Source organism: Tenrec ecaudatus, chromosome 1 (genome assembly GCF_050624435.1).
Source record: "Tenrec ecaudatus isolate mTenEca1 chromosome 1, mTenEca1.hap1, whole genome shotgun sequence".
Lineage (NCBI taxonomy): Eukaryota > Metazoa > Chordata > Mammalia > Afrosoricida > Tenrecidae > Tenrec > Tenrec ecaudatus.
Genome location: NC_134530.1, coordinates 306,372,299 through 306,393,080, shown reverse-complemented (window position 1 = coordinate 306,393,080; position 20,782 = coordinate 306,372,299). Strand labels below are relative to the sequence as shown.

Here is a 20,782-nt window from a genome sequence, read left to right as displayed (position 1 = left end):
CCTCCGTAAACTTTGATACTCAGAAGTAACCAACGATTCATCCCCTCCTGAAATAAGGTGATGTACTGCTATGAACTAAATGACATTTTAATTTTCATCCCACCCTTCCAATAAATGTAATCACAAAATTTCAGAGTTATTTTAACAAACAATTTTGGATTTTTTTCTTTAAAGTAAATGTTTCTTTTCCTATTTTAGTTTTAAAAAATAGAGAGGTGTATGAGGCCCCCAATAAAATGATTTAAAAGAAAAGAAAGACACTGCAGGCCAACTGGCGGGTCACTTAGACCAATTGCAAATGTCCCTCTTCTAATTTGCACCCCACTGCCTCCCTCACCCCTCCCCAAACTATAAACTCCTCCCACCCTTTTCTGTCCTGCCTTCTGTTTGGTAATGGCTTTCAAATAAATAAATGCTTTACACACGGATTTAAAAAAAAATCTTTTAAGTCCTATTCAGGTCTTGTCATCTTGGAGAAGGACTCATCATAAAATATTGAGCCCACCGCTCTCGCGATTTCTTCTGACCCAGATTTCCCTCTGTCAAAGGCGGCCGGTAGTATTCTGATTAAGCAAACAGGGATTATTGAAGAGTTGTCAGTCAAGGAAGAGATGAACTTCAAGAGCTTTGTGCCTCAGGCTAAGACGGATCTAGAGGAAAGTTTCAAAATTCCAGGTTGTGAAACCACGGTGAGCATGTCCGGTGAGTTTTTATTTGGCACAAGCTTGTTCTACTGGCTGTCCCTTTACACGCTGGCGCTCTAAACTTCTGGAGTGTCCGTGTCCTGCGCCAGTTCCTGAGCGTCTGCTTCAGATGACAGAGACACTTCTGGGTGCCACAATCTTTCAGAATGAAGTGTGCAGACTGAATAACTCCGAATATCACTCTTATTTCTCATTGAAAATTTACAGGGATGCTCTATGTGCACAGGGGGTGTAGCTCAGTGGTAGAGCGCATGCTTTGCATGTATGAGGCCCCGGGTTCGATCCCCGGCACCTCCACACTTTTCCCCACCAGTGCCATTTTCCATCTTCTCAAAACTGCTTCATAAGCCTGCTTTAGTTCTGCCTGAAAATAAAATTTTAAAGCAAGTCTTGAATAGATCAGATTGTTTCCCAGAAGAAGGAAGTCTCAAAACAGGATCACATTTAATCGCAGGCCCAGTCTAAGAACAATCAGTTTCTATGACATGCCCTGCAGGTTACACGCGCTCCTGAAGGAAATATGGAAGATGTCGGTGCTATAGCAATGTGTGGTGAAGCTGGTGCCCGTCTATCAGGTAGAATAGCATATGGGGGTCTTACCGTCTTGTTTTCAATCAAGTAACCTTATAAACGAGACATCAACTAACCTCAACTGGAAGAAGCACGCCAACATCTGTGATCAGAGGAGTGGAAAAGCTACCATAGAAATCCGCAGGGAGAATGGCATCAGAGTTTAAATTGTGAAGTTCTGGTTTGTAGAAGGCTGTGGATGACAATGAGTGCTCCCAATACACTCGCTGGATCTCCACAGGGAGTAAGCCTCTGGTAATTACCCTCTGACCCTAAGTGAGGGATGAGAATAGCCTGGTTATCAGACAGAAAGTGTGTCCATTGGTGACTAGAGTAGTTCAAGTGATAAGTCTGACTTGAATGGTTAAAACTTTGTCATTTGATTTCCTTTTAGATACACATTGAGCTTGATTTAGTTTATAATATTTTCTGGTGTTTTTGTTTTAATTTTCCAGATTGGGGCTTTATTTATCGAATACTTTGTTATTGTTGGTAGCGATCTTGACTCTGTTAAGTCTCTTTCTATAATTTTTGGAATATGAGACCCAGATTTGGCGTACCTATAGAGACAATAACTAGAATAAAGGTTCCTGAAGGGGGGTACACCAAGGGAAAGGGGCCCAATATCAAGGAGGACAAAGAAGAAAATGTTTTGAAATGATTGTGGTAGCGATTGTACAACACTGCTTGATGTGAGTGAACTATTGAATTGTATGATGTCTGGATTATGTCCTAATAAATGAGTTGGGGGGTGGGGGGAAAACCCTTTTTCATAATAAACCTGGTCATTGCCCTGTGTCCTTTAAGAAAAACTAACACGATCACACCTTTGGAACTCCAAAACCAGTCGTCACCATCTTCTGAGCTGACCACTCTATCTTGAATTTAACTGGCCACCCAAATCCCATCAGAAGCCATTGCTTAGTGGAATCTTTTTCGTTTTTGTTTTTGACCCTACTGAGGCCTATTGCTAAGAGATCCCAGAGACATTTTTAAATGCATTTTATTTTAAATTCTAGAACGAACACTGACTCTAGAACGAATCAGTGCATGCATGAACTGAAATCCCAATAGCAATGCTTTTGCCTTACTCTCAGTCCTATGTACTACATCACAATTCTGATGAGAAAAGGCAATAATGATGAGAACGGGGGGTTTTGACTTCTGTGGCACAGTCATCTGAATGGTATGTATGATGGCTCAGAGATTATCTGTCCAAACAAAAGGTGAGCAAGCAAAGGAATGCTGGACCCTTCCATCAGGAAGAAGGGCCTCTCTTCCTGCACCACCAAGCTGATGACATCTGCATTACATGCGGAGGAAACCCCCAAGAATTCTGGTCCATCGATGGCATCTTTAAAGGATTTCCAATGCTTTATGGTGTAAAACTGGCTCTGTGTTTGTAGCGTTTAACAGTATATCCACAGAGATAGACAAAGCAGCTTGAGACGTTCTGCTCCATACATGAGCAGTTAAATCAAAGCATTGACCATTAAACACTAGCAGTTAAATTAACGGGTCTTTGGAAAGACACAAAATCAAATGCTTGTCCCTAGCTCCCTGAGAATCTATTCCTCTGTCAGCCAGGAATGTCCTTACTTTGCAAGTCCTTCTCCAATGGAAGTATCTATGGCAAATACTCAGGAGAGATCACTTCCAGCTCTGAGTAGGGTCAATGTTCCTAGTCTCATGACTTGTTTATTTCTGGAAGCATTTAATGGGAAGTGTTATTCCATATGTTTGCTCTTTTTCACTCCCTTTCTTCCTCTTATCCATTTGGTCTCTCCAGGCACTTTCAATAACAATAGCATGTGAGCCACCACTGACACTGCATACGGAATAGGCAGGGTAACTCTTGTTCATACTTAATAAGGTTGCAGTTGTGCTGGGTGGTTTCAGAAGCCCTTGGGACTGTACTGGAGTGATCCCCCCTTGAAAACTCACTGGACTTAGGTTCAAGGTTGGGAGTATCCCAAGACATTAACTGGAACCTCCAGACCCAGTATCCCATTCATCCTGGAAAGTGACAGGAAAGAAGGTGCACTGTGGGGGTTCACCACCTTTGTCTGCAATTGCTCTAGAAGCTGTGTTCCCACTTTTGGGGAAGTAATGTTTCTCTCCAGCCAGCCTCCTGCCTCAGCAAGGTTCCAGTTAACTCATGTCTCTAGGTTATTTCAGGAGACTCTTGGCCCTTACCACAGGAATAGCTTGAGCCTTGAGCCTATCCCACCTGAATTTAGAGACCATTTCAAGAATAGATCTGACATATTGAACACCAGTGTCCATAAAGCAGATCGGTTGTGGAATAACAACAAAGATATCATACATGAAAAAAGCAAAAGGTAATTTAAGTAGACAAGCGAGAAAAGATCCAGATGGATTTCAGAAGAGACTCTGAAACTTGCTCTTGAATGTAGAATAGTTTGAGTGGAAGAAAGAATTGATGAGGTAAAATACATAAAGAGAAAAGGTCCAAGGACAGCTTGGTAGGAACACATAAAGTGTACATTCTACTGAGACGTGTGACGACCAGTGCTAGGCAGCCAAGGAAAGAACATACTCAGCATGTCTCAAGCTGAGAGACGGAAGACAACAAGACAACAACCAGGTCTCGAGTTGCAATCTTGAAGGATTCCATGGGCAAAATATTGAATGATGCAGGAAGCAGTTAAAAAAAAAGGATGGCATGACATTACTGTACCAGAAATAACTGATTGACATTCAACAATTTCAAGAAGTAGTGTATGATCAAGAGTCAACAGTGTGGTAGCTCGATTTTTTTGTCAACTTGGTTTTAGATTAAAGTGTACGGGCAGAGTCCAACCTACCAATGATGTCACACTCTAGGGATGCCTCCTTGGGGTTTTGGTCTTTTTATGAGAGAGACACTGGGGGCTCTCTCACCCTTCTCCTCCCTGCTTGCTTGAATTCTGTGTCTGCTTCCAAGGCTGCTACCCACCCTTGGCGCTGTCCACATGCTGCCATCTTCCCACCAACCTTCGGTATACACACCTTTGCACCTACTGATTTGTGATCTCCCTGCTACCTGATTTACCTATCTGCTTCGTCTACCTGCAGCTAGGTGAGTCTGAAGAGGACTCCAGTGAGTTAGTTAGTACCAGGCCCATGGACTGCACTGGAATCCCTTCTTGATATAAAGTTCTTTCTTAATCATATAGGAGTGTCTGGTTTTGCTTCCCTAGACAACCCAGGCTGACACAGATGACTTTGAAGAAAGAAGTCCAAAATGCACTGAAACCCAGGAATTCATAAACTACTAAATGAAATGTTTTAACAAAGTAATGAGGCACTAGAAGTATGTACTGATTGAAACCAAGAAATCTGGAAGACTCTTTCCTGGGCAAACAACTGAAAGAGGTCCATATTTGCGCCCATTCCAAAAAAAGGTGACTCAACCGAATGTGGAAATTCTCAAATAGAATCATGAATATCACACTCAAGTACGTTTTACTGAAGACCATTCAACAGTAGTTGCAGCAGTGCATCAACAGGGAACTGCCAGAAATTCAGGCCGATTAAGAAGTGGCTCTAGTATAAGGGGGTGTCATTGCTGATGGCAGGCAGATATTGGCTGAAAGCAGAGAATACCTGAAAGATATTTACTTATCCAAAGACATTTGACCATGTGTATCACAACCAACTATGGATAATATTGGGAGAAACCGAAATTCCCTAGCCCTTCATTGTGCTCCTATGGAACTTGTGGTTCCTGCAGCAGCACACGGGAGCACTGCACAGTGGACAGCAGGGAAACGTCTGTCAGGTGTGTCTCCTTTCACTCCACTGACTCCATCCGTATGCTGACTCCGGAACCTCAGAAGTTGGACAGTAGGAAATGGCCCGAACAACCTGCAATAGACAGATGACACAGCTTTGCTGAAAGTGGGGTGATCTTGGAAGTACTTGCTGACGAAAATCAAAGATTACGAGTCAATGCAAAGGAAACTAACATCTTCACAATTGGGCTAACAGATAAAGAATGAATGGTGTGTAGAGATAAGTAGAGAAAAGATTAAAGTTGTCCATGATTTCGTTTGACGTGGATTCACCATCAAAGGGCATGGAAGACGCAATCAAGAAATCAAATGAGCTCTGCTCCAGCTGCGTGGATCCAGCCGCCCGCTCCACCACCGCCTGACTCGCACCATGGCCAACAATGAGCGCACCTGCTTCGCCATCAAGCCGGACAGCGTGCAGCGCGGCCTGGGGGGCGATATCATCAAGCGCTTTGAGCATAAGGGCATCCGTCTGGTGGGCATGAAGCTCATTCAGGCCTCCGAGAAACACCTGAAGCAGCACTACATGGACCCGAAAGACCGCCCCTTCTTCCCAGGGCTGGTGAAGTACATGAACTCGAGACCAAATGTGGCCATCGTCTGGGATGGGGCTGAATGTGGTGAAGACCGGCCGGGTGATGCTGGGAGAGACCAACCCAGCGGATTCTAAGCCAGGCACCATCTGAGGGGACTTCTATATTCAAGTTAGCAGAACATCATTCATGGCAGTGATTCGGCCAAGAGCGCCCAGAAAGAAATCAGCCTCTGGCTTAAGCGGGAGGGACTGGTGGACTACTCGTCTTGTTGCCATGACTGGATCTACGAGTAAGAGGCAGACAAAGCAGTCCCATCCTTGTGGGTCCGTTGGCACTGTGCCTGTTCTGTGGACAGCTCTTCTTCTGGGGTTGGAAGCAGTAGGATCGAGGTCCTGTCTCCTTCCAAAGCACACTGACCAATAAAATAAAGTCTATGGAGACTGGGAAACAAACAAACAAACAAAGAAATCAAATGGTATATTGCTTTGGGCAAATCTGCCGTGTAAGGCCTCTTTCAGGTGTTAAAGAGTCAAGAGGTCACTTTGAGGCCTAAGGTTTGGCTTCCCCAAGCCTAGGGGCTTCATCTGCTGTAAAAGCTGGACAATGAATAAGAATGACCAGAGAAGAATTGATGCATTTAGATTAACGTGTTGGTGGAAAATATTGAAAGTATCAGAAGATCAAACCAATCTGTCTCAGACAAAGTACACCTGGAATGCTCCTTATACACAAGGCTGGCTTGGTTCTGTCTGACCGCTGCCACCATAGGCCTCTTGTGCATGGTCCCAGGTAGAGTGTCTCCTATTCACCCCACCTGGCTGAAGTCTGCATCTGACGATGTGAAGGAGCAGATCTACAAACTAGCCAAGAAGGGCCTGACTCCTTCCCAAATCGCTGTGACCCTAGGAGATTCATATGGCATTGCACGAGTGCGTTTTGCGACAGACTACAAAATCCGGAGGCTCCTGAAGGCCAAAGGACTTGCTCTCGGTCTGCCTGAAGGCCTCTGCCATTTGCTTAAGAAGGCTATTGCTGCTTGGAAGCATCTGGCGAAGAACGGCAAAGAGAAGGACGCCAACTTCTGCCTCATTCTGATTGAGAGTCAAAGTCTTGATATCACAAAACGAAGAGAGCCCTCCCTCCTAATTGGAATCATCCACAGCTTCTGCCCTGGTTGCATACATCTGTTTATGTACTCGAACAATAAAATCACTGTTTAACCAGAAAAAAGAAAGATAAAAGAGAGAGAGAGATGGTGAGGCTTGGTCTTGCCTTCTTTGGACACGTGATCAGGAGCTGTCAGTCCTTGGAACAGGACATCACGTTTCGGTAAGTAGTCGCTGGTTTTGTTGTTAGGTGCCATTGAGTCGGTTCCAACCCGTAGCAACTTTATGCACAGCAGAATGAAAACATCACCACCTTGTGCCCGCTGTTACAGCCCCTGTATCAATCCATTTTATTACGGGCCGTCCTCTTTTTTGCTGCCTCTCTGCTTTACCAAGCATGATGTACTTCTCCAGGGACTGGTCTCTCACGACTGTAAGATGAAGTCTCCCCTACTTGCCTCTCAGGTAAAGTAGTGGATCCACGAAAAACAGGAAGACCTTCAAGGAGATGGATTAGCACAGTGGCTATAAATGGCCGCAACAATGCTGAGGATGGCGTGGAACACGGCGGTGCTCTGTTGCTTTGTACTGAGAGTCCCTCCGAGTTGGAAAGGACTGGGTGAGCACCTAACAGCAAATGGTCCAGGATCAGGTTGCTAAACTTCATGCGTGAATTGTAATTTTACAAGCTTTTTGGCACTTAGCTGATTTGTGCGATGATCAGGCCACTGCTTTGTGCCAACAGTCTGTTTGTTTTACGTGCTTGGGGGAAATCCCACTCCTCTGCACTCTGTATGTTGGACTGCCTCGGGTGTGCTTCTTCCCACGCCCAAGCCTCTGCTTTATTCCTCTTTGCTTCACTGTGAGACTTCTACCAGGATGTGTGGCGACCTTGCTTTCCACACTCTTCGCTCTCCCAAAACCCAGATGCAAGCAGTGTAGAAGGCTATTGCAAAAGTATGAGTGAGCTTCGCCAGAAAAAACCACTGTGGATTTTACCAGGGTTAGGATTATGAGGAATAAAGTATACAACATTGCTCCTTTATAAGAACTTGAATATGGGGGTATAGCTCAGTGGTAGAGCGCGTGATTAGCATGCACGAGGCCCTGGGTTCGATCCCCAGTACCTGCAACTTAAAAAAAAAAAAGAACTTGAAACCCTCTGCCTCCAAGTTTAGATTCTGGTGTTCTACCAAGTAAACCATCCATCCTCCTGATGATGGTGCTTCTGAAAATCATATGAAGTTTAAAATGTTATTTTTCCTTTGGGAATTTTTCTGAGTAAAAAACTTATGATTGGGTGTTAAAATTTTCAAATGCTCGGTCTGCTTTAGTTGATGTAATCATGTGGCTTCCTTTGTCTATTAATATGTTGGTCAGCTTTATATTCCTGAAATAAGCTCCATTTAGTCATGATGTCTGTATTCCTGAACCCTATTTGCTAATATTCTATTAAGATTTCTTGCAACAAGATTCATTTTTTAAATTTATTTTTGACTTATTTTGGCACCAGAGTACCAAAATTTCATCAGTACTAATTTCATCAAATAAATCAGCAAGGAGCATGATAGTATGACAAGAGGAAAGTAAAGGAAATAGAGGAGAGGACTAGGAGGCAAAGGGCACTTATACAGGTCTAAATAAAGGCATGTACACATGTAAATATATTTATATATGATGATGGGGAAAGAATATATGTGCATATATTTATAGGTTTAGTATCAAGGTAGCAGATGGACAGTGGGCCCCTACTTAATACTTCTTCAATGCAAGAACACTTTGTTTTATTAAACTGACATTCCATGATGCTCACCTCCCTGACACGATCACTGAAGACAACACAGGTGCATATAAGCAAATGTGGCGAAGAAAGATGATGGTGCTTGGCTATCAAAAGATATAGCATCTGGAATCTTAAAGGCTTGAAGATAAACAAGCATCCATCTAGCTGAGAAGCAACAAAGTCCACATGGAAGAAGCACACCAGCCTGTGTGAACACGAGGTGTCGAAGGGATGAAGTAGCAGACACCAAAGAACAAAGAAGCATATCATTGTGAATGAGTGGAACAAAATACACCTCCTTACAGAAGGGTCATGGAGAGGAGACAAGTCAGTCAGGGTGCAGTATAGCAACGATGAAACACACAACTAATCGTGATCCCAATTCTACATTACAAATCCCACTAGACCAGAGGGTGTACACTGGTACAGATAAGAGCTGGAAACACAGGGAATCCAGGACAGATAAACCCCTCAGGACCAATAATGAGAGTAGCAATACCAGGAGGGTAGGGGTAAGGTGGGGTAGAAAGAGGAAAGCAATCACACAAAGATTTAAACATAAACCCCTCCCTACAGGACAGACAACAGAAAAGTGGGTGAAGGGAGACATTGGACAGTGTAAGACATGAAAAAAATATATAAATTATCAAGGGTTCAAGAAGGAAGGGGGGAAAATGAGGAGCTGATACCAAGGGCTGAAGTAGAAAGAAAATGTTTTGAGAATGATGACGGCAAAAAAGGTACAAATGTGCTTGACACAATTGAAGTATGTATGGATGTGATAAGAGTTGTATGAGCCCCAATAAAAAGATTTTTAGACAATAAAATGATTTTAAATAAATAAATCAGCAAATATTCTCTTCTATTTTCTGAAGAATATTGTGCATAAGTCTTTAAATATTTGCTGAAATTTCCCAATTAATCTTTGACCCGGAGATTTTTTTTTGGTGGGTGAGAGCATTCAAAATGATTAGATCATAACAGTGAGCCTTTGACAGATCCCCTCTGGTCCCAGGCAAAGGCCTCAAACAGTTCCACTCTCAGGCAGAGATTATTGCACACTTGATTATGGTGCTTCAAATCATGGTAGAATATGATAATTGGTCAACTGACTCCCCTCTGGACTAAACCTGAATTAGCTCTATGCTTAAATATTTCTGGCTTGTTCCACAACAGAAATTTTCTTTTCTTTCTTACTCTTTACTTTTATCTTTATATCATTAGTCTTTCTGTTTCACTTGTTTTTTTTTTTTATGTTTCTGTTAGGTTTCCCTGTTTATTAAGCACAGAAGGAGTAGATGAATAGAAACAATAACTGATGCAGTGGCTTATTGGGGAGGGAGAGGGGAAGTGAGGAGCAAACAAGGATCGTGCTGGGGGCTAGGGAGCACATGAACTGATTTGTGATGGTGTATGTAAAGTTCTTTTTTAAAGCGATTTAACCATGGAGGTGCATGATAATTGAATTTTATATCAATAAAACTATTAAAAATAAAATAAAATTACTAGCTCAATTTCCTTAATTGTTACAGTGCTACTGAAAACTTCTAGTGGGTGAGCAGTGTACCATTTTTGAGGTACTGGTCATCGTATTTTCTTTTGATTTTTTTTGGTAGACTACAGTTGCTTTATCTGCTTAACGATACCCTATGTTTCATCACAGATATTGATACTTTGTATTTCCTTAATTTTGCATATGTCAGTCTTGTTAGAAATTTGCCAGTTGTGCTGATCTTTTCAAAGAACCAATTTATTATTTCATTGCTTTTCTGTACTTGGCTTGTTTTAAATTTTATATATTTTTGCTCTTATTTTTACTCTTTCTTGACTTGGGTTGGCTTTGCTCATCTTTTTGTAGGTTCCGTAAGTGAAAGCTTAGATAATTGAGTTGAGACTGCTTCTCTTCTTATGTTATCCACGTCTTTCTCAGTGCGGCTGTAGAGTGAGTGTCTCGCAATTTGGGGCAAGCTATATTTCCATTTTTATATCCTTGAGGCTTCTTTTGTTGATCTATAAATTATTTAAAGATGTATTGTTTAGTTTCCAATTTTGAAGACTTTTAAATCTATTAATGTTTGATATTTTGTTTGATTACATTGTGGTCAGATTAAAAAAAAGACAGAAAAGAAAAAAAGACTATATGATTAAATTCATTTCTATTTCTTGAGGCGTGTCTGATGGCCCATGCTACATCATCTAACTTAATTTATGTTCCATTGGGACTTGAGAATTCTACTCTTGTTTGATGAAGTCCTACATAAATATTGATTGCTGAGTTTTAAAAATACTTCTATATCTTTGCTGAATTTATGTTTAGTTGTTTTGTCAATTATTTAAAGACTGTTGAAGTGTCCAATTAAATTGTGGATTTTATTACTTTTTTCTTTCAGTTCAGCTTTTGCTTCACCTATTTTTCACCTCTGCTGTTTGGTGCATACACATTTAAAATGGCTATACAGTTATTACTTGGCTTATGGGTTATTTGAGCTACATTGAACAACTTATGACTATATATACATATAATACATGTATCTTATCATTAATAATACATACTGTGGGGTACCAGCCCCCACCGTGGAATGGATCCAAGGGGAAATTGTGTGATTGAGGGGTAAAATGAAAGAGACATCAGACAAGATAAAGCATGCAAGTGTTCACCCCTGGACCTCCATGATTTCAGGAGCCAGGTCCGTGCAGAGAGAACATATTTCCAACCAAGGCTTATATACACTCTAGGGGCCTGCAAGGCCCTCTATTTACAGGTAACCATATACATAACAACAGCAACAAAAAACACATACCCTAACCTTAAAGGTCCCTGAGTACATTGGAAGAGTAACTTAACACTAAAGCCGGGGCAAGTAAGGGGGAGCGGCTATCTTCAGAGCCTAGAGAGCAATAGCACACGTCCACCTCCATGGTGAAAGCTGCCGGCTACATAGCAATCAGCCGTGTGCTTGTAAGAGGTAACTTTAAGGCAGCACTGTAATGGAAGGATACAGTGGGGGACAATGCTAATTAGGATTGGGACTCACCTCCAACTCACAAGGGTGAAGGCTTCCCTCCACTCCACAAACCCAGCCTAAGAGGCTTCTTAATATATGAGAATGAAGGATTCATCCATATACACCCTCTTCCCTTTCTGTACTCCCCACACATACTACATACAATGTGGCAGGAACTAATTTGCCGGTGTCATATTAATAGATTTATATGTAATGTTTCCAATCTACAAACACAAGTAAAACGTGACTTTAAAAAGATACCAATAGTAAAGGGTAATCATTAGTGAAAAAGGAGGAGATGGGCTGTTCAGCCTGTGTCAGAGCTGACTGACAACTTTGCTGGAGGAAAAGAACCCTATTGTAAATCAGGGAGTACCTGTACTTTCTTTGTAGGGCATGTTCCTTTCTGTCTTTGTTAAATTTTTGTTCTAAAGTTTATGTTATCTGATATAAATATAGCCAACCTGCTTTCTTTTGATTCATATTGCATGATATGTGTTTTAATTTTTTTTGTTCATTTCTACCTGACTATATAGGTATATATTTTAAATGCATACATTGGTGACAAGATAGAGTTGCGTCATATTTTCTGATTCACTTTACAAATCACTGTATTTTAATTGGGAAAGTTAGACCATTTACTTTCAGTGTTATTTATTGATTATACCAGAGTTTAAGTCTGGCATTTAAAAAAATGTGTTACCATCTGGCTCAGAAGCAACAAAGCCCACATGGAAGAAGCACACCTGCCTGTTGGACCCCGAGGTGTCGAAGGGATCAGGTATCAGGCATCAAAGAACAAAGAATCTTATCATTGTAAATGAGGAGGAGTGCAGATTGGGGACCCAAAGCCCATCTATAGGTAATAGGACATCCCCTTACAGAAGGGTCACAGGGAGGAGATGAGCCAGTCAGGGTACAGTGTAGCAACAATGGAACATACAACTTTCCTCTAATTCTTAAATGCTTCCCTCCACCCACTATCATGATCCCAATTTTACCTTACAAATCCGGCTAGACCAAAGGATGTACACTGGTACAGATAGGAACTGGATACACAGGGAATCCAGGACAGATGATCCCTTCAGGACCAGTGGTGTGAAAGTGGCAATTCCGGAGGGTGGAGGGAAGATGGGGTAGAAAGTGGGAAGCTATTACAAGGATCTCCATATAACCTCCTCCCTGGGGGACAGACAACAGAAATGTGGGTGAAGGGAGGGAGAAGTCAGACAGGGTAAGACATGACAAAATAATAATGATTTATAAATTATCAAGGGTTCATGAGGGATGGGAGAACGGGGAGGGAGAGGGAAAAATGAGGAGCTGATACCAAGAGCTTAAGTGGAGAGTGACTGTTTTGAAAATGATGATGGCAACAAATGTACAAATGTGCTTGACACAATGGATGGATGGATTGTGATAAGAGTTGTTTAAGCCCCAATAAAATGATTTACAATTTTTTTGTTTTGTTTGTTTTCTCTAATTTTTCTGTTATCTTTTTTCTGTCTTTTAATTGATTGAACTTTTTTCTTAATTTCTCTTCACTTTATGGCGTTTTAAAAATATATAAATCATTTTATTAGGGGCTTTTACAGCTTTTATAACAATCCATACATAAATTGTATCAAGCACATATGTACATACATTGCCATCATTTTCAAAACATTTTCTTTCTACTCTAGCCCTTGGTATCAACTCCCCTTTTCAGCCTCCCTCTCCCACCCTCCTACCCTCATAAACCCTCGATAAATTATAAATTATTATTATTTTCATATTTTACACTGTGCACTGTCTCCCTTCACCCACATTTCTGCAATGGGGGTGTGTTATAAATCAATTATTGCAATCGGTTGCCCTTTTGTCCCCCACCTTCCCTCTACCCTCATGGTATCACTCTTCCCATACTGTTCCTGAAGAGTTTATCTGTCCTGAATCCCCTGTGTCGAGAGCTCTTATCTGTACCACTGTACATGCTCCAGTCTAGCCAGATTTGTAAGGTAGAACGGGGGTCATAACAGTGGGCAAGGAGGAAACATTAAAGAACTAGTGTGTTTCATCAGTGCTATACCGCACCCTGGCTGGCTTCCCTTCCTTGTGACCCTTATGTGAGGGGATGTCCTATTGTCTATAGATAGGCTTTGGGTCTCCACTCGTACCCCCTATAACTTATTATTTGTTTTGGGTTTTCTGATGCCTAGTACCTGGTCCTCGTGATCACACAGGTTGGTATGCTTCTTCGATATGGGCTTTGTTGCTTCCATGCTAGATGGCCACTTGCTGAACTTCAAGCCGCTGGCACGTGGAGCATCCCCGCGTAGGCTTTGAGTCCTCTCCTTGAAATCCTCTTTTTTTTTTAATCACTAGATGAGCTTATTTATTCCAGGCTTTCATTTCTGACTGGACTCAGACTTGGAGGTGGAAGCCCTCAGCGAGGACAGCCTCCTTCGCTTGGCAATCTGCTCCTGCCGCTTCTCCTTGGCCTCCTTTGTTCTCTTGGCCAAAAGCTTGGCATATTCCGCGGCCTCCTCCTCGTTTTTCTTGGTGCGCTGCTTCTTCAGGGCAATGCGCCGGCGCTTGCGCTGCAGGACCCGCGGAGTCACAAGACGCTGAATCTTGGGCGCTTTGGTCCTGGGTTTCTTGCCCTCTTTGTTCAGGGGCTTTCTCACAACGTACTGACGGATGTCATCTTCTTTAGAGAGATTGAAGAGTTTGCGGATTCTGCTGGCTCTTTTGGGCCCCAGGCGACGAGGCACAGTTGTGTCAGTTCTGGGATATCTCTTTCCCCTTTCTTTACAATAACCAAGTTGAGAACGCTCAGATTGGCATCCACAATGCAGCCCCGGACAGATTTGCGCTTCCTCTCCCCAGTTCTCCAGTGGTCTGAAGCAGGAGTGCCCCTTACTCAGCAGCAGGCGGACACCTTGCTTCCTGGGAAAACCTTGCTTGTCATTCCCGCCGCTGATGCGGAAGACATAGCCCTTCCATTCATCGCCCAGCGCCTCCGCGGAGACCTCCGTGGCCATTCGCTTCAATGAGTTTCTGGCAGCCAGTGTCTGGGAAGGAGATGTTCAGCTTCATGGTGAAGCAGCCGACCCTGAAATCCTCTTTAGAGAGTGTGTCAATGGGCTTCTTTATGAAAGTTGGAAGTCAGAGGCACAAGCTGAACACCAGGGTTCCCCTCCTCCCCTTCTTGGATTTCAAGGAGACCGCTCAACCCCTACGCGGGGGCGGGGACGCTCCACGTGCCAGCGACCTGCGCATCCCGCCGCACTCTCCACGCCGCGCCCCGGGCACACATCGCAAGGGGGCCCCTCCGCAGCATCCACGGAAGCCCACCCCACTCCCTGCAGCCACCCTGCGGGTGCTCCCTGCACAGGTGGAGGGAGCGTAGAGAATGGGGCTCACCCCACTCCACCCCCACTCCCTGGTCAGCTTCTCCTGGTCTTCTCGCCGTCCCCGCTCCCGGCCCGGGTGCGGGCCCAGAACTCCCGAGTCCAAGACGCTTCACACGCTCCGGCGCTACGGAAGCCCATCACCATCTCTGCATCCCAGCTGGTGATTTCAAAGGGACCGACCGTCGCGGAAGCCCTGAGCCCCCGGACCCCCAACCTGGAGAGGGGCGGATCCCAGTCGGTGGGTTTCCCCCAGCGCGTCGCTCCTGGGGTCCCCAGCTCAGGCTGGGCGCAGGGTTCGCAGGGTGCGGGCCGGGAGGGACCGAGCGGGGACCAGTCCCAGTGTGGAGACGGAGCATCTGAAAGGTCTTCGGAGAGCATCCTTTCCAACGTTAGTAGCTGGGTAGACCTTCGCGCCCAATTTCGGCTAAATGCAGAAAGCTCTTGGGAGATGGAGGCTTGACAAGCTGTCCGCTGAGGGTTTATTTTCGAGTTCGTGTCGTAAACGGTCTTTAGTCGCAGCGAGGTCCTCACCGCAGGAGACCAGCGCCTCCGAGAAGCAACGCGTGTCCCCTCGGTCCCCAGGTGCAGAGGCCGCGGTGCGACGCAACTCTACGAGCCAGACGCTGGCTTCTGGTTTCGCCGAAGCTCCAATCAGGTTTCCCACGTGAAAATGAAGGTTACGCATAATGTCGATTTCACTGCTTTTTTAGACAGTGAAGGAGCCCCAATGAGAAAGCTGCCTTTTGAACCAGCCACCAGCCCACCCAGTGGGCTAACGCTGTGGCTGTCTGTGTCCTTAAAGATGTACAGCGTCAAGAACCCCAAGGAGCTGTTCTGCTCTGTCCTACAGGGTCGCTGTGAGTTACTATCAACTCCACCGCAGCGGTGTTGGTTTTCTTTCGCTATTGGAGAGCGCACAAGGCTTTTTTTTTGGTAACACTCTCAGCTGCTAACTGAAAGGTTGGGAGTTTCTAATGAAAGGCCTAGCAATTTGCTTTTAAAAACGTAACCGATGAAAACCCTAAAGAACAGACCCACTCTGACTCACACGGTGTCCTAGGTGGAAGAATCTAGTATTTTTCTTTTTGTTTTCCTTTGTTTTGCCTCTTCATTTTGCTAGCCATGGTAAACTAAGCATTTACACAGCTGGATTAAAATCTATATACTTCTAACACAACACATTATAAGAACATTCATAGATATTCTATCACATTTGTAAATTATCTTGGGTTCTAGCTGTCAAACTAAACTTAAGCGTCACGGTTCTATTAGACTAGTTGGCCAGTGCCATCTTCCGCTCTCCCAATTCCTGAATTGCCTCTTGTTCTTAGGTACCATCCAGTTGGTTAAGACTCACAGCGACCCTGTGTACCACGGAGAGAAACACTGCCCGATTAGAGAAACACTGCCCGGTCCAGCACCATCAGAACAGTCACTGATGACCAGGTCTGAGCTAGTTGCTGCAGCCACTGGACCAAGCCATCTTGTTAAGGATCTTCCTCGATCTTTCTGACCCTCTGCTTTACCAAGCATGACATCTTGTCCTTGGACAGGTCCCTTTTATAGCAGGTCTAAAATAACTTAAATCTCCCCATCTTCGCATCTTTGAAGCATCCTGGCTGTACTTCTTCCAACACTGATTTGTTCATTCTCTTGGCCGTCATCTGTATATTAAATATTCTTCAGCAATGCCATAACTCACAGGCATCAATTCTTCTTTGGACTTCCTCAACGACCGTGGAGCTTCTGCATGCATATGACGAGACTGGAAAAAACACAGCCTGGGTCAGGCTCACCTTAGTTTTTCAGAGTGACATCTTTGTGTTTGAAAACTTTCAAGAGATCTTTGGCAGCAGATTTGCCCAAGGCAATGCATTATTTGGTACCTTGCCTGCCGATTCCATATGCATTGATTGTGGAACAAGAATAATTTTATCCTGGACAAGTTCAAGCTTTTCACCACATATATGATGTCGCACATTGGTCCTGTTGTGAGGATTTCCCCCCCCCCCATTGAGATGTGATCCATCATAAAGTCTCTAACTTGCATTTGAACTTCATCAGCAAGTGCTTCAAACCCTCTTCACTTTCAGAAGCAAGGCTATCACCTGACTATCACAGGCTATTATTGAGTCTTCGTCCAACCAAGAGGCCACGTTTTCCTTCATGAATTGTATGCTAATTTAGTGTGGTGAGAGGATACAACCTTGACTCATGTCTTTCTGATTTTCAACCATGCAACATTCCCTCGTACTGTTCAAAGGAGTGCTTCTTGATCTACGTACGGATTCCTCAGAATACAATTGTTTGGGAACTTACATTATTCACAATGCTGTCCATAATTTTTCTTTTTTGTTGTTTTTATTTAGTTAGTTAGTTTTAAACATTTTATTAGGGGCTCATACAACTCTTATCACAATCCATACATATACATACATCAATTGTATAAAACACATCTGTACATTCTTTGCCCTAATCATTTTCTTTTTTTTCCTTTTCTTTTTTTACATTTTATTAGGGGCTCATACAACTCTTATCACAATCCACACATATGCATACATCAATTGTATAAAGCACATCCGCACATTCCCTGCCCCAATCATTCTCAAAGCATTTGCTCTCCACTTAAGCCCTTTGCATCAGGTCCTCTTTTTTTCCCCCCTCCATCCCCACTCCCTCATGTGCCCTTGGTAAGCTGTCCATAATTTTTCACACGACACATTTCTACTCATTTTAGCACATCCAACCAAAGTTTGTTCTTACATATTTTTCTTCTCTCCTTTATTTATAAATACCTACAGTCTTCCATACAAGTTTGTATATGTCATTTAAAAATTAAAAACAAAACCGAAACTCAGATAAGGAGCAAGCATCAATCGGCAATGGTTAAAACTTAGGCTAATAACCTAAAGGCTGAAGGTGACTCATCCCGATGCTCCTTGCCATCTGCTCCCGCAAAGATTATAGTTTAGAAAACCCTGAGGCTGTTCTCCTTTGGAAGATGTGGGATGAGAATTTCCAATATGCTACATTCTGTCACATTTGTAAGGAACTCTGGTGACACAGTGGTTAAAGTGATTGACCTCTAAACAAGGGGTTGAGGGTTTGAATCTACCAGCTGCTCCCTGGGAGGATGATGGAGGATGATGGGACAGTCAGCTTCAAAGAGTACACCCTGGAGCTGTAATGGGAGCTATGAATGGGAATCATCTTCTATAGAGCTATGAATGGGAATTGACTCAAAGTCAACGCGTTTGGTTATGATTCATTTCTACTTTGATGTTATTTATAGGAGGGGAGTTATTTTTAATCTGAAGTAAGGTATAAAAGTCCAGTAGAAACAAAGTTATTATATTAGATTTGGGTATCCAATGTGACTTTACTCAAAAAGCAAGGCAAGCACAGGTTTACTTGTGCTTATGTACTAATTTGTAGTGAATAATTTCACATGAGTATAAGATATGAACTCTTAAATACATATTAATAAGTAAACACAAATGAGACTGCTTTTACCTTAGTTATTGAGTAATTGGCATTTGGTTGGGGTGTATGCAAGGGAAATTTTTAAGTCAGAAACTTTGATTTTGTATCGTGAGCCCACTCTATTGATTATTAAACTCCTGGAATAAGGAAATTTTAAAAACATCATTGACTTTTAAACAATTTAAAGAACATCTTCCATTTTCTTACTGAGAAGACAATTGCATTGCAAATTTGCCCTGTCTGAAATACCCAAATCTCAAATTATTTCAGCTCAAGCAAAGAACAAATATAAGTATTTCTGTATGAAAATAAGTTTTGCTAAATATTGATGAGGGCACTTAAGAGTTCAGAAAAACGAAAGCCAATGGCAGCAAATCATTCAGCTTTGTGCATGAATCGCCCACAGTTTCCCTTCTAACATCAACCTCTATGTTGTCATTCTTTGCTGCAAATAATATGCGGGAAACTGAGAGCCAGGGAGAGTGTATGTGGACAACCTCTCAACGTTCATATGTTAAGCAATCTCGGAAACCATGCTCCCATGGAGGGACACTTTCACGATCTTGAGTTGGAGATGTATCCTGGTCACATTCTTCTAAGTAAAAGTTATTTCCCACGACACTCGCCCCCCAATAGTGTCAATCTCAAAGAGCTTGGGAGCACATGGTTGCTACATATACGCTTCCAGGTCAGTTGCTTGAAGGCTACTGGCCAGAAGGTTGTCTGCCATCAAGAGGAATCAGACCCTGTTGTCTGCCCCACCCTAAGTGGGGCCCACTTTCTTTGGATAAGGCTCATAGATTATTCCCCTAGAGAAGAGCTCAGACACCCAAGGTTAGGCTGCCATCTTGACTTTATAATCTGCCCATTTTGTTATGTATGTTTCTTCCTGTCACTTGTGTCTCCTTCCTATTGCATGTATATTCCCAGCTCTTCCCCTTCATGTTATATATCTGCCTCTAACACATCCCCTTCCTGTTACATATGTGCTTACCATGGCTTGCATGCCTGAGATTATATAAGCTTGTGAGAGAATACATTATGGCCTCATTCTGGTTCTGGTTGACATGGGAGAGGGGAGCCCTTGTATGCCTTGTCTCGTGTCTCCTTAATTTACCCCTCAATTACACAACGCCCCACCCCACTTAGAACCCATCCAGATGGGTTCTAAAAAATCATCGTTTACATTCCTACCCCCCAACCCTGCCTTGTTTCACAGTGCCTCTCTTGAACTGGAAACTCGTGGACACTGTCAGGAGAAAATAATCAACAGTGTCAAACGTCAGAACAGCTTCATGTTGCAAAAGGAAAATGGATACAAAATAAGATTCAACACCAAGGTAGGGACATGAAAGACACAAGCTGGGAACCAGATGCAGTCATTATCCATGAGGCCACTCAGCCAAACTCAACACAGACACCTGCATTTTATTTCTTTCACAAATATTTGACTGAACAATCAGTATCCTTGGATATTTTATTACCAAATTGAACAAGGATTTAAAAAAAATTTTTGAATCGTATTTTTATTGACATCTTACTCATTACAATAGATCCCTTCCCTTCCCATACAGTTCTGTTTGAACAAGGATTCTTTTAGGTTCTATTGATGTAGGAGACATAGGAAAATCAGCTAAACACAACTGGTCTCCAATATTAAAAAATAAAATCAATAGCTAATATCTAAAAAAAGATGTACCAGATCCATACCTGGCACCAAATACAAAAAGTCACTCAAGGAAAAAGGGGGAGCTTACATCAAGGGCTCAAGTAGAAACTGTTTTGGAAATGATGATGGCAACATATGTACAAATACACTTGATAAAATTGATGTATGGAATGTTATAAGATCTGTAACAGCCCCAATAAAATAATTCAAAAAAATTTTTAAAAAGTCACTCAATAAAATATCTAAATGTAAAACACAAAACTATAAATATCATCAAAGAAAAAACAGGGGCAAATGCAGGGACTCTACACAGAAGTACACTTTCAAAATAACTTCATATTCACAAACAATAGAAGACACACTGGATGACGAATACCTCTCAGCAATTAAGCATGAACATCACAAAAGTAAAAGGAGAAGCCACCGACTGAGAAGAAAATGATACATCAGAAAAAAGGGCTTCGATTTATAGAACACCTTAGCACCTCAATAAGAGACCAATTAAGAAATGGGTAGAAGACATAAATAGGCACTTATCCACAGAAGTAGTTCAGGTGGCCAACAAGCACATGAAGAAGTGCTCTTGATCACAATCAGTAACCAAAACCCAAACACACAAAACAGCCAGCAACTTGACTCTGACTCAGACCGAGACTGTAGGACAGAGTGGAACTGCTCCCTGGTGAAGACCGGAGAACACAGCCTCTTCTTTCCCCATTTGGAGTCAAATGGTA

At 42.8% G+C, this 20,782-nt stretch overlaps 2 non-coding genes and 2 pseudogenes across 2 annotated transcripts; 3 read left to right on the top strand and 1 right to left on the bottom strand.

Moving 5' to 3' along the window:
• Nucleotides 1-929: 929 nt before the first annotated feature.
• Nucleotides 930-1,001, top strand: TRNAA-UGC (transfer RNA alanine (anticodon UGC)). The gene has a single exon. It is a non-coding gene; the product is annotated as a tRNA-Ala (tRNA).
• Nucleotides 1,002-5,432: 4,431 nt separating this feature from the next.
• LOC142437516 (nucleoside diphosphate kinase B pseudogene) lies at nucleotides 5,433-5,900 on the top strand (annotated as a pseudogene).
• A 1,873-nt stretch (nucleotides 5,901-7,773) lies between these two features.
• On the top strand, nucleotides 7,774-7,845 carry TRNAA-AGC (transfer RNA alanine (anticodon AGC)). The gene has a single exon. It is a non-coding gene; the product is annotated as a tRNA-Ala (tRNA).
• Nucleotides 7,846-13,888: 6,043 nt separating this feature from the next.
• On the bottom strand, nucleotides 13,889-14,579 carry LOC142437515 (small ribosomal subunit protein eS6-like; annotated as a pseudogene).
• Nucleotides 14,580-20,782: the final 6,203 nt, after the last annotated feature.